An 11,305-nucleotide genomic window follows, 5' to 3' on the forward strand; every position below is an offset into this window, starting at 1 on the left:
ATGTTAGAACTGCTCTATGTGACTTGGGAGCAGGTGTTAGTGTAATGCCTTTTTCTCTTTATAAGAGACTTGATTTAGATAAATTGATACCAACTGATATATCTTTGCAAATGGCTGATAAATCTACTGCTATTCCTGTTGGTTTATGTGAAAATGTTCCTGTTCAAGTTACTCAGCATTGCTTGATATTAACTGATTTTGTTGTGTTGGAAATGCCTGAAGATGATAATATGTCCATTATTCTTGGAAGACCCTTTCTTAATACTGCAGGGGCTGTTATTGATTGCAATAAAGGCATGGTTACTTTCAATGTTGATGATAAGGAACACACCGTCTATTTTCCCAAGAGGATTGATAAAGTATGTGGAGTCAATACAATTTTTAATGTGAAAACTATCAAAGTGGGATCCATTGATTGTCCTATATATGAGCCTAAAGAAGAATATCAAACTCTTGTGATTGGATCCATATCAATTCAATATAAGGTAACATGATTGATTTGAGGTTTATTTCTTCTTATGTCATATAAAATTTATTTGGTAGCAAGACTTGATCAACCTTGTTAACAAGTATATTTTAATGCATAAGGGAGCTAAACAACATTTCTTTCTTTCTTTCTCCCTCCACCTATTTTACTTGCTGTAGCACTTTTGTTTTGCAATATGCTTTAGTCATTTAAGATTTTAGAAATCATTTTCCTGCGCAGTAATCATTAATTTAATACCCAGAAATGTGCATTTTTCGAAGTTCTCTAAAAATTACAAAAATTACACCGTTGGTCCTATTTTTCGACGAGGCACCTGGGAGCACCAGAGGATGACCTGTGGGGCACCAGGGGGTGCCACACCATAGGCCGGCGCGGCCAGCAAGGGGGCCGCGCCACCTTGTGGTGTGGGCCACCCCTTGCCCCACTACATCATCTCTTCCTCCCAGTACCTTCTCTCTCCCGAAAAAGCTCGTACCAAGTTTCTCTCACTCGTGTTTCTGCTCAAGAACTCGCAATTTTTCGATCTCCTTGCTCAGCCCAGATTTCTGTCTGAAATTTGGCACATTTACTCCTTGGTATGTGACTCCTTTGATTGTCCAATTAGAATTTCATTTGGTTGAGTATATCTTGAATATTTTGCTGCTGTAGATAACATGTTTAGTGAGCTTGCATGCTTGTTCTAAGTGGAAGAAATTAGTTTTGATGCATGTTTAGTACTCTAGCAAGTTCCTATAGTAGTTCCCTTCAATTACATACCTTGAAATCAAATTTTATAATGATTGTTGAAAAATTTCAGAAAATGGAAGGGAGTGTGCACCAACTTAACCAAGAAGAGTTGGAGGTACAGCAAGTTATGAGAGTCCATCGTGAAGAGGGAGTATACCCCTCTTATTACCCATGTACGGACTTTATGCGGAATGCAGGAATCCTGCAAGACGTTCAAACACTAATTTCCAATGCAGGATTGGGAGATTTTGCTGTTGGTGAACCTCACCAATATGCTAAACTAACGGTGTCGGTTGTGCAGGATTTCGAATTTCACCGGTCTCAAACTGACCCCATGGTCCGGTATAAGATTTATAACAAAACTATCGACTTGCCTTTCAGTGATTTTTGTACAGCGATTAGAGTGCCGCGGTGGGGATCCTGCGAGAAGATCAGGGGAACACCGCGGGAGCTCTCAAATCTTTATGCGAGGATTTGTAATGGGAGGAGCTTCTCCAATGATAGTGGTAAGATTAGTAGCATTCAACAGCCAGCCATCCGCTACTTTGCCTATTTCATTACAAAGTGCGTTCTTGCGAGAAGGTCTGGAGGTAAGTTATCTGTCCAAGATTTGGCCTTCTTAGCTGCTGCTTTGCAACAGGATAGGACTTATAATTTGGGTGCTTTAATAGCTTGTAGACTTGCTACTAACCGTGAGAAGGGAGGAATTTGTGGAGGTCTTATCGCCTCTCGCTTATTAGCTATGCATGGTGTAGGAACTCACCATTTAGATATTCCGCTTTCTATAGAGAAACTTGATGTTGGCTCCATGATCAGACATGAATTTATTTCAGATGCATCTAATTTGAACAACCTGCATTATAGGATAACTTTGTATAAGAAAAGTTGGAGTATAACTAAGAAAATTGAAAAATTAGTACGCTTGCCTGCACCTGCTTTGTTTAACCTTGATGCCAGGGACGGGTGGTCGATCACAGAAAATGAGCTAAACGCATACATAGAAAGGGAAAGCCGTCGTGCAAGGGAAGATGTGGAGGAGGCCGAGGAGCACCCCGACTCTTCATCCGATGCAGCGAGCTCCTCATATCAACATCATGGGCATGTGGAACCTCCACGATATTCTTCTGCACAGGGGCCCTATTACCACTCCATGTATGATCCACCGGCGTGGAACTCCGACCCTCGTTGGGAATGAACTCCACTTAGGCCAAAAGCCTAAGCTTGGGGGGAGGTATACCGGCATCACTCATTCTTTGCATATTATGGTTGCTGGATACTTGTACATACTTGTTTAGTCTCTTAGAGTGGTTTTCTAATGAGAGGGAGATGATATTTGGGGAAGTGCTGTCCAAAAACAGATTCTGTGCTGTTACCAAAAAAATTCGTACGCACAGCCAGAACGTTATTTTGAGTTGCCAATTTTTGAGCATGTGCCCCAGGTTATCATCTAACTTTCATTAGTTGAACACTTTTTGAGCTGAGAAATGGAAGATTTTTGTTAATTTCGATTTCTGTACTGCTGTCAGGATTTGGCAGATTTCTGTCATCCTGCTTTTCTGTGTTTCTGTTAGTTTGCATTCTTTTGTTTTCGCTTTGTTTCTTTCCTAAAACACAAAAAGACCAAAAATATTTCTGTTGTTTCTCTTCACCATTTGTTTATTTGGTTCTTTGCTCTTAGTTTACTTTATTTGCTATCGTTGGTTTGCTATGAGAAAACCCAAAAAGATTTTGCTTTGTTTGCTTGTTTTCTTTCGCTCTTGTTTCTAATTCGAAAATACCAAAAATATTTGCTGTTCTTCTTTGGTTTGTAAAGTTCATCATGAGTTCAATGGTCTTCGGTGGCTGGAGCGTGGTTTTCATTTCATATTATCCAAGCTACACAAGTGAAAAGGCAATAATGACGATCTACGACAATCTGATTGTGGTGAGAGGCTGGTATGAACTCTATTTGCTTTCATTTTTGTACATATACTCATCCATATGAGCATGCTTAGTTGGTTCATGTGAGGTATATGTTATTTGAGAAAGTCTAGTAGTTCATGATCTCTCATGTTTAGTTCCAATTTATTAATATGAGTAGCATGTCATGGATGTTTGCTTGCATTGTTTTATTCATAACTAAGTATGGCATTGTGGTATCCTCCTCTGAATAATTCATTTATATCGACTTGGCACATGCTCACGCATGCATATGACTGAACAAAAAGTCAATTAAGCCTCGATGATTTATATTGCTTCAGAGTTCTTGTATCACTTTTATGCCTCCGTTAATTTATTTTGCCGCAAGCATGATTATGACAGTTACTGCTCTCTTGATTTGTCGCTCCCTAGTCTTTTGCTAGCCTTCACTTGTACTGAGCGGGAACGCCGCTCGTGCTTCCAAACACCTGAAAACCAAGTTGTTCCAAAAGTGTCCACCATAAATACCTATGCATGGCATTTCAAACCATTCCAAGTAAATTCTCATGCGCTACCTTTAAAACTTTAAAAATACTTCTCAATTTGTGTTAATGTTTCATAGCTCATGAGGAAGTATGTGGTGTTTAGCTTTCAACCTTGTCATTTACTTTTGACGGACTCTCATATGGACTAGTGGCACATCCGCTTATCCAATAATTTTGCAAAAAGAGCTGGCAATGGGATTCCCAGTCCCGAATTAATCAACTTAAATAGACACTCCTCCATGGTTTGTGATTGTTGGACGGCACCCGAAGGATTCGGTTAGCCATGGCTTGTGTAAGCAAAGGTTGGGGGGAGTGTCATCATCATAATAAAATTTAAATAAAAAGGCACTCCTTCATGGTATGTGATTGTTGACAGGCACCCGAGGATTCGGTTAGCCATGGTTTGTGAAAGAAAGGTTGGAAGGAGTGCCACCCAAAAATAATTCATGGGAGCCGCTCTTGTGAGTCCGGTTGATGAGGTAGTTAGTGTACCCATTACCATTCGTTGACAACAACAAACACCTCTCAAAATAATTTTACTCCTGCTTTACAAATGAAAAGCTCTAGCGCATGTTAATCCCTGCTTCCCTCTGCGAAGGGTCAATCTTTTACTTTTATGTTGTGTCTCCATTCTTTCTTCGAGCACTATCTTGAGAGCACAACTGTCATTCTTAGTATAATATGCTTGTCTCAAAATATGATTGATTGTGGTACAACTTTGATGCTTTTATCTTTGACAATCAATACTTCTAGTCTTTCTATGAACTCCAGAGGTGCCTCGGCATTTATGTTTTGCCAATCAAATACAGGCAAGCGAGATACCACTTTATCATATTCTCTTATGAACATTGCAATCCTGCTTATATACATGATTCATGGTGCTTATTATTAATTGTTGGTACTTCTCCATGATTGACATAGCTGTTGGATGATCTTATTTGCATGTATCTCATTATGAACTGCTTAAGTATTAGCCATAGCATGAGAATATATACATCATATGAGCAAATGTGTTCGTGAAAGTTCTTTTATCGCTCAGTTGTTAACTGAATTGCTTGAGGACAAGCAATAAGCTAAGCTTGGGGGGAGTTGATACGTCCAAAACGTATCTACTTTCCCGAACACTTTTGCTATTGTTTTGCCTCTAATTTGTGTATTTTGGATACAACTAACACGGACTAACGCTGTTTTCAGCAGAACTGCTCTGGTGTCTCGTTTTTGTGCAGAAATCCAACTTTCGGGAAAATCCTCGGAATTTATGCAGAAGGCCCTATTTTACCAGAATATTGACGGAGCCAGAAGGGCAAAAGAGGTGGAGGCCCGAGGGCCCCACACCACATGGCGGCGCGGCCCAGGGGGGGCCCGCGCGGCCATGTGGTGTGGCCCCCTCGGCCGGCCTCCGACGCCCCCCTTCGGACTACTTATTGGGTTCGACCTGAAAACGCACGGGGAGAAGTCGAAATCGCCAGAAACCCTCCAGAGAGCCGCCACATCGCGAAACTCCGTCGCGGGAGCCAGAAGTCTCCGTTCTGGCACTCCGCCGGGACGGGGAATTGGAGGAGATCTTCACCGCCATCACCGCCAACGCCTCTCCATCGACCAGCAATGTTTCCCCCATCCATGTGTGAGTAATTCCCCCGCTGTAGGCTGAAGGGGATGGTAGGGATTGGATGAGATTGGTCATGTAATAGTCATAAGATTGTTAGGGCATAGTGCCTAGTATCCGTAGATGTCACTTTTATGATATTGTTGCAACTTGTTATGCTTAATGCTTGTCACTAGGGCCCGAGTGCCATGATCTCAGATCTGAACATGTTATTGATTCATGAAGATATTCGTTGTTTATGATCTTACCTGCAAGTTGTATACACATGTCGCTGTCCGGAACCAATGGCCCCGAAGTGACAGAAATCGGGACAACCGGAGGGGATGGTAGTGATGTGAGGATCACATGTGTTCACGGAGTGTTAATGCTTTGCTCCGGTACTCTATTAAAAGGAGTACCTTAATATCCAGTAGTTTCCCTAGAGGCCCGGCTGCCACCGGCTGGTAGGACAGAAGATGTTGTGCAAGTTTCTCATTGCGAGCACGTACGACTAAATATGGAACACATGCCTATTGATTGATTAGTACTTGGATACCGTTTTATTATTATCTGCAAATGCCCCTGCTTTGATTGTTACATGAGTTTCTCTTATCCATGCAACGCCCGTTAAATCCGTCCCTGTGCCTACAGTATTTTAATCCTGCTGTTTACTATAATCACTACTGCTGTCTTTATTTCACCGCTGCTGTTATTTCACTATTTCCACTGCCATAAAACTGTTACTACTGATAAACTCTTGCGAGCAATTCTGTTTCCAGGTGCAGCTGAATTGACAACTCCGCTGTTAAGGCTTACAAGTATTCTTTGTCTCCCCTTGTGTCGAATCAATAAATTGGGTAATACTTCCCTCGAAGACTGTTGCGATCCCCTATACTTGTGGGTCATCAGTCATCACTCAATAAAGCATTTAAAACTAGTAGTACCATACATAATATAAATTTCAGCTTTATATTTTGCATCCCTCTTCAAATTTTAATAGTATGCAACTTAGTTTCTGAGGAATTCATAAAAAAAGAGTTTGGTCCAGTAGCTCATTCATATTAATGAAAATTATTCAATGTGTTGGTCATCTTAAATTTAAAACAAAACTAAACACAAAACAAATAAAGGTCGATGCTCCAAGTTTTAATGAGAATTCTATGTTGGTTAAACAACAAAGTTTAGAAGTGTGAAAACTGAGAGATGTAATATATGTCCAGTGGGGTGCATTGGGCATCCCCAAGATTATGGTCTTCACCATTCTTGGATTACTCTTGATGTGGTGTTCTTCCATTCCCTATGAAAAAACTTCAACACAAAACTTTCTTCCTATTCTTTTCTATGGGTGACATTGGTGGTACAAAGATATCAAGATTGATGATATTTTCTTCATAATTAAAATTATATATTCATGAACCTGAGAGAAAATATTTTTATAATCATTTTAGTATATCAAAAGTTTCAAGGAAAAATCATTTTGATACTTAAAAGAATGGTTCTAACATTAAGAAACAGAATCTGTCCAGAATTTTTGGTGCATCAAAACTTACTTTTTAGACCACTTAGACATGTAAGGAATTTTAGCCAGTTTTTGTTCATATAGAGGATGAAAATTAAGCTACTGTGAATTTATCAAGATTTTAGGAGTTACCGAAAAAGTCAAAAAAAAATTGTGCACTAAAAAGTGCAGCGCGGGAATCAACAACTCCATATATTGTTTGCAACTTTTATCATCCAAATGGGTAAAAACTTGGTACTTTATTTAGAAACCAGAGAGTAAACTAAAAGAAAACTAACATTCCATAGCAAGCATGTAGAAAGAAAATAAAAATAAAAACATCTTGGGTTGCCTCCCGTAAAGCGTTTTCTTTATAGCCATATAGCTAGGCTTACTTACTTGGTTCAAGTTATGGATATCATGTGGTAGCTTGAATTTTGGTGCTACCCCGTTCTTCCTTGGAAAGTGCTCCATACACTTCTTATGTGGGAATTTTAATTTAGCATTCCCTTTTTTGAATCAATAATAGCTCATGTGGTTCTCAAAAATGGTCTCCCAAAAATTATAGGACTAGATGTGTTGCTACCCATGTCCATGAGAAAATAAAATCCACAGGTATATAAGTCATATGTAATTCAACCATAACATCATTAACTCTTCCTAATGTATTTTTGGTTGAATCATCGGAAAGTAAAATATCAATAGAGCATTTTTCCATATTTTTAAGATTAAGCCAATCATATAGCTCATTAGATATAATTGAGACACTATATCCTAAATCTAGAATAGCATGGTGTGTCTCTTTGTTTATGGGAATTAAAATCTTGGAGATCCAAGCATCTCCAAGCTTAGGTGGTATCATATCTTCATTGTTATATCTTTGTAGCTTCTCTTTAATAACATAGTTAGCAATATAAGAACCAAAACCAGCTTGATGAACATTGATAGTAGGATCTTTAGAGAATTTTTCATGTATAGTAATTAATTCATGTAAACTACGCTTATCAAGATCTAATAGTGGTTCTCTTACTTCACTAAGCATTTTTATTTCTTCTATTTGTTTATCATTTGCAAGAATAAGTGTTTCTTCTTTTTCATCAAAAAGTATAGTAGTCCTTTCTTTTTCTTCAGTAAGTATAATATTCTCTTCTTCCTCCTCATCTTCAGGTGTAGTAATATTTGCTGCAATAGTAATAGGAGTGGTGAAAGAAGATTAGTATATTGCATTAATTAATTGTTTGTTTCTTCAAATGAAATTGGTATATTTGCTGCAATAGTTATAGAATTCATACCAATAGCTGGTGGCCCTTGTGGTTTTCTCGCAGACATGCTTAATAAAGTTGCTTGGTTGTCAGCCAATTTTGATAAAGCTTTATCTAAACCAGCCGCCTGGTGTTGTAGCCCTTTTATTTCAGAACTTATAGATGCAAGCGATTTATGCAACTCTTCTATCATGGTGGCATGGTTAGCTACTTGTTCAGTAAGTGTTTTATTTGCCTCTTGTTGTTTTTCAGAGTCTCCACTCATTTGTGGGACGGTGGTGACTTCCATTTGTTCTCATTGGCATTAGGATATGGAATGAAAGGTCGGTTGTTATAATTAGTTTGAGCATAAGGTGGTCTACCATAAGTATTATTATATTTGTTCCCATACCCATTATTACCAAAGTTTCTTACATAGTTGACATCTACATTTTCATTGGTGTTTCCAACTAATTTTTGTAGAGGAACATTATCATTATTTTCTTTGTTACGTAAGCTAATATGACATCAGTTTTATTGGATAAAGGATTTTCTTCTTCAATAGAGTGTACTTTCTTGGTGATAGGGTGCTCTTTTAGTGTGCCATTGACTATGATTATGCAACATGTTATGTAATATAGCTTTAGTTGCAGGCACAGTTTTACTCATGAATGCACCCCCACTACAGAGTCTATCATGCTTCTTGAAATTATATTCAACCTATTATAAAAAGAGTGTAGGATGGTCCATTCATTTACTCCATGTGATGGAAACGTTTTAAGCGTGTATTTAATTCTTTCCCAAGCTATTGCTACATGTTCATTATGATTTTTTCTAAATGATAGGATGTTATTTCTATTTTGTAGGATCTTAACAGCTGGGTAATACTTTTTAATGAATGCTTCTTCAAGATCATCCCAAGAATTAATGCTAGCAGTAGGTAATGATAATAGTCATTCTTTAGCTTTTCCTCTTAGTGAAAATGGGAATAATTTAAGCTTGTCAATATTATTTTACACATTTTAAAACTTTTGCATATCACATATTTCACAGAAATCATGCTTATGCATAGAGGCATATTCACTAGCACTACCACCAAATTGTTCCCTAGTTATTAGATTTAATAACCCAGGACTTACTTCAAAGCTTTCAACAGTTATTTCAGGTGTTGTGATAGGCTTAGCAATAAAGTGATCATTAGGAGTGTTTGTGTAATCACACAATTTAGTATTTCTTTCTCCCATGATTTTTAGAAGATAGTTACTACTAATTTTATATGTTTTTGTATTTTATGACAAAGAACTAGAAAGTAAAGACTAAAAACAAGACAAGTAAAGTACTTTGCAAAATCTAAAAAAGAAAAGAGAGCTCACAATTGTGCAACATCCCCAAGCTTGGGTGTTTGCACTAAGTTGATGATGAAGATGATGGCGCCAGAAAAAACCTTTGTAGTCACCTTGGAAATTGTTGTGCTCCTAGCTTGATGAAGATGTAGTTGTGAGATGCTCTTCCCACTCTCCGGCAAAGGCGTTACAAAATAGTCTGACAGTTGTCGTGGGAATTGCTTTGTGCTTCTCATGCAGCAACCACTGTGATGTAACTCTTCCCAGTCCCCGGCAACCGCGCCAGAAAATAGTCTTGATGATGTTGGGACTCGAAGTACAAAGTGTTGTGTTAGCAGAGTATTTTCCACACAAGGGTGACTTGATGGTTATATCGAACTCTCGGCGAATGGAGTAAAGAATTATCACTCCCCCTCTTATTCTGGTAATCATGTAAAATAAAATAAATCCTTGTATCCCCAACTCGACCGTGTGATTGTCAAGCACAAGGTTTCATGTAAGTAAAAGTAAAGTAAAGTAGTAACTAAAGTAAAGTAAACTAAACAAGTAAAGTAAACTAAATAAAAGCAGTAAAGGTTTGTTTGTTTTTAGGTTTTGAATGCAAATAAGATAACTAAATATTTTTTGTATTTTTGGCTTAAAATAGGGTTGCAAATAAAGAGTGAGATAAATGCGATGAAAAGGTGTTTCTTATGATTAGAATTGGACTGGGGTTCATGGGTTCACTTGACTATTCTCTCTTTTAAGTTGTAGTGGACAATAACAATTCATCAATGAAATATAAAGAATATAACTTCAACATGTGTAAGATACACATTCATATGTGCATCACGTCCTAACATAGAGATGATGCAACACATCTCTCTTATATTCCACAAGACCGGAAAAACTTCAAGCAATCTTGTATTAAAAATTAACATAGTACAACCATAAGTACTTTGACATGATGTTTGAATATCAAATATATGCTACCTTCAACAAGCAAGATCATCACTTTTGTCACGTGACGAACATAGCACATGCATTCACTTTATCCCTAGTGGGATAGCAAAAGAAAAGGCAAAGCCATAATAGATCATGAATTTATTGTCACTGTCCAATCACTAAAATCATGCCATTACATGTAACACACACATCACTCGACACACATCCTTGCATACAAGTTGGATCAGAACCAATACTTAAGAACGGGGTACATAATATGCATCTATCAATACATCTTACACAAATTATAGTCAAACTCATAGCATCATATCATTGAATAAAGTTACACCACATAGGTATTACATATATGACCATAATCATGTTAGGAAGCTCATATGACACTAAGAACTATGAAGAACATGATATAAATATATCAAGCTACTGCCACAAACCCGTAGTCTAGAGGTGGACTACTCCCCCTTGATCATGGTGATGATGAGGAAGACGTTGGAGAAGGTGGAGATCCCTCCGGCGGCAGCTCCGGTGGAGTTTCCCCCTCCAATATTCTCCATTGCAGCCTCCATTTTCGTGTTTCTGTGTTTCTGCGGCGCTCGATCCACAAGAACCCTCGAGGGTCATATATATAGTGATTTTAGGTCAAAATACATCAGTTTGTGAAAGAATCAAGCGAATTGGATGATCGACGGCCGAAAGAGGTTGGGTGGCGCTCCCTAGCAGGGTGAGCGTGCCACCACCTCTCTTTTGTTCCTCAGGCCCTCCAGGTGTGATCCAAAATTCCATGATGCTTCTCTCGATGCAAAAAATGACCCTCTAGAAATCCTATCTCAATTTGACTCCGTTTAGGTGTCTGAAAGTGAAAAATACACAAAAATATAGGGAATTCTTGTTCTGCAGAGTTATAAACCAAATAAAGGGGATGATGGCTATGAAATACGCCACTTTTTCTCGCGTTTAAACCTTTAGCTAAGTCAAGAAATTGACTAAGTTTCCCTCTCAATGTGTTATTAATGAGTAATTATTGCAAAGATGTGCAATC

This window comes from Lolium perenne, chromosome 5, assembly GCF_019359855.2.
Source record: "Lolium perenne isolate Kyuss_39 chromosome 5, Kyuss_2.0, whole genome shotgun sequence".
Taxonomy (NCBI): Eukaryota; Viridiplantae; Streptophyta; class Magnoliopsida; order Poales; family Poaceae; genus Lolium; species Lolium perenne.